Below are 4017 nucleotides of genomic sequence, written 5' to 3'. Positions count from 1 at the left end.
CCCCTATGCATGAACCGCACTTCCTGCAGTGTAACATGATACTGTCTATAGGTCTACTAGTCAGTTATTTGCCTTCATTCCCAACCTTAATAAAATATGATTTTCAACTATGAAACTTAAAAATAAAGGTATTGCAATATAAGTTCGTGAATTTGTTCCTCCATGTTTTGTTCATTACTAGAAACAATTTTTATTACATCTTCTGGTGTTGAAAATTCTTTTGTTAAGAAGGGAGACGAGTAAGCTGACCAGGCAACAAGCAGAGCACTCTTTCCTGCCTGCTTCATGCTGCTGTCTAGTTCAGCCTATTCTCGAACTCTGAAGATGGAGGCGACATGTTACTCTGAAACATGGGTTGACTTTTAACGAATTACATTGCGTTATATATAATAAGCCAATTAGTGCCCAAGGAGAGGATACTGTGGACGTCACCTTTTTTATCGGTTGGGCGTGGTTTCATTCTACCAGTTACGTCAACAGCTGTAAGGACCGAAAAATCACATTTGGTCAGCAACTAATCCGCATGAGAACAAGCATACAATACATCATTACAGATCAGAAGGTTGGTGTGTGGTGCACCAAATCATGAAATCGAATAATCTGCCACATATTCTTCGATGACACTATCAACGCGGAACGTTATTGTAACGTGATTCTTTACGCCTTCGTTGAACGTTTCAGTGATGACCAAATGGCTCACAGCTACTTCCATCTGGACGGTGCTACTGAACGCACCGTTCGTGCCAGCTTTTGCTTCCATGACGCTCCTGCGCGATATAATTTCAAAGGATATTTGGTCATCACAGTTGCCCCTTTATGTTGGAAGCAATTAAAGGCGCAGTTTACAAAGACAGCTCTCACTTTCTCTTACTCATTTTATGTAACAGCCGAAAGTACTCTTGCCCTCTTGACGCTCTTGACCTTCTTGACTTCTTGACCGCTCTTCACACTACAAACGTCCGTGAACGACAATCAGAGCGCACACGACCATGGAAGACAATGAAGCTTTGCTTGCCTGCGGTGGTGCTGCGGTAGTTATAGCATACATTTTTCAAAAGCAGCAACGTGGACCTTGACGATGGTGGTGTAGGGAAGTGTATAAAAACGGGCAGGTAATGACTTGATGAGAGCTCTCAAATGTCAAGAAATAAGCGGCCAATATAAAAACTGCACTCGGATGAGTCCCACCAACTTTGAAGATTTATTGATGAAAATCGGACCAAAGATCGGAAAAAGGCCCACCAACATGCGAGAACCAATCTCAATTCAAGATGGGTCTGTATTTACTCATTTGTACTGCTAACAAACTGAATTTATCCAGTGAAGAATGTAATTGTGTAAGAAACAAAATTTAAACCACACTATTCTTTGACAATCTGTGTATATCGATATCCCAGGTTAGTAGTGACTATACGATTCTTGGCGACAGGGGATTTCTATGCAAGCCTTCAATGCCTGTTTCGATTTTCAAAACAGGCTATCGGACAAATAATCCCAGAAGCTCATAGCGATGTCCCGCCAAGCGTCACTTTTTTTGTTCTTTTTATAATAATCATTTTCTCCGGGATTCCACAGTACAGGGAATGATTTGTATGCCTCTATGAGCCCCAAGATATCTTCTGCTGACCACTCCATATTTGAGCCGTACGCGCTTCACGAGACAAATGGCAACCGTACCCGACCACACTGCGGCAACGAATCCCTTTGTATTCGTCGGAAAAACCGACAGGAAACGGATACCTGCGCGGCATTTGGGGCGTGCGCTGCGCGTGTTCAAAGTCACGTATACACGAGCGATTAATTCGCGAATCCCGTTCGCTCTATGTTGCATTACAGCAGCGGCGCTCTCGTGTATTCTCACCTTAACACGGCTTAAGTCTGACAAGCCTGACAAGAGCGACAAGAGCACTACAGTCCATTCGCGGAGACGAGAGAGTCCTCGTAAACAAATGCGCGCGGTATCTCCTTCGCTGTTTGATTGAAATCATGCAGCGATCACGTGATGCGTGTACAATTGCAAGGGCGTCCAAAGTTCACTCTTCAGTCTGAATGAAGGTTAACGTGCGTCCGAATGCAGAGAGTACACTGAGTAACTGCGCGCTTTGTCCACTCCTTGCTGTCAGCTGTGCCGACGCGGGGCTTGCTTTGTTTACGCTAACTGTCTCGTCTCCGCGAATGGACTATAGAGAAGGGTTGGAGGGTGTACAGAACGACGAAAGTTGAATGAAAATGAAACTTAATTAGTTTGCAGGTACATTGAGCTAGCGAGTCCTGTCAAATGGAATTGGAGAAAATCACGAGTGATGAAAGAATTGCGCGAAAACCTGAAGGAAAAATGGCGTGAAAAAAGTGAAAAAATCAGTGAAAGCGAAGAACATAGTGGACTGACTGAAACGCATGGTTAATAACGGTTAGACTTGTTACATGCATAAATTGACTGCAGCATTATTCTTCATCAACCTGGAAAACACATTACTCCAAAACACCACGGGGACTAAAGGAACACTGCAGAGAATAGTTACTGGATGACAAATTATCAACAGATAGGTAGTGTAGTGTAGTGTATCTGTATATTCCGGTTTAAAGTAAGAGTATGCTGTTTTGAAACACGTTTCACGTTTTAAATGTGAAACGAAATAGTTTACTAAATATTTGAAGTAATGAATATACAACATTGCATGAAATTCTGTGAAGTTCCAAGGTAAATGAAATGGAAAATGTGAACGAAAGGTATAAATTGCTAGGTAGTCATCAAATTCCGGCAGAACTGATTCAGGCATGAGGTGAAATATAACGTTCTAAGATCCATAAGCTAATTAATTCAATTTGGAATACGGAAGACTTGCCTGATTGATGGAAGGAGTCTGTTATACCAGTCCACCAGAAGAGTGATAAAAGTGAGTGTAGTAATTATTGTGGGATATCATTCCTGTCAACTTCATACAGAATTTTATCCAATATTCTACTCTCAGTGTTAAGTCCACAATACAGATGAAATTGTTGGAGATCATCAGCGTGGGTTTTGACATAAGAGATCAACTACTGATCAATTCTTTTGCATTTGCCAGATTTTTTCTGCCGGCTCCACTGCCCCCTTTGGCCCTGGCCTCTTATTTTCATTTTCATGGTCATTTTACAGACAGTAGGACTCCTTGGACGAGGGATCAGCTCATTGCAAGGCCTCTACTTAAGCACAGGACGACACAAAGAGAATAAAAAACATACACATACAAAACGTCAATAATTTATGTGGGATTTGAACCCATGATCCAGGCTTCCAAGTGAGCGAAGGCAGTACATGCCTTAGACCACTTGTCTACCGTGACCCACGCATTCGTCAGATACTAGAGGAAAAGTGGGAGTACAATGAGACAGTACATAAGTTATTTCCAGACTTCAAGAAAGCCTACAATTCAGTTAGGAGGGAAGTATTTTACAATATCCTCATAGAGTTTGGGGTACCCATGAAACTAGTTAGACTGATTAAAATGTGTTTAAATGAAACATATATTAAAGTCCATATAGGTAAACATTTGTCTTATAATTTTGCTATCCAGAATGGTCCAAAACAAGGAGATGCTTTATCGCCACTGCTTTTCAGCTTTGCTTTAGAATGTGCCTTTAGGACAGTCCACGAAAAGCAGGTGGGATTGAAATTAAATGGGGCACATCAGCTGCTGGTCTATACTGATGATGTGAATCTACTGGGTGATAATATAGATACCATAAAGAAAAACACACAGTCTTTAATTTACACCAGTAAGTAGACTGGTCTAGAAGTAAACACAGAGAAAACTAAGTATATGTTGCTGTCTCTTCAGCAGAATGCAGGGCAAAATCATGACATAAAGATAGGTAGCAGATGCTTTGAAAATGTTGAACAGTTCATATATTTGGGAATGACTATATCAAATCAAAACCTGATTCAGGAGGAAATTAAGAGGGGATTGAACTTGGGTAATGCTTACTACAATTCAGTCCAGAACCTTTTGTCATCTCATCTGCTGTCCAAAAACA

Source organism: Cryptotermes secundus, unplaced genomic scaffold, assembly GCF_002891405.2.
Source record: "Cryptotermes secundus unplaced genomic scaffold, Csec_1.0 scaffold446, whole genome shotgun sequence".
Classification (NCBI taxonomy): domain Eukaryota; kingdom Metazoa; phylum Arthropoda; class Insecta; order Blattodea; family Kalotermitidae; genus Cryptotermes; species Cryptotermes secundus.
The sequence above is the reverse complement of the archived record's forward strand: the minus strand, read 5'-3'. Positions refer to the sequence as shown.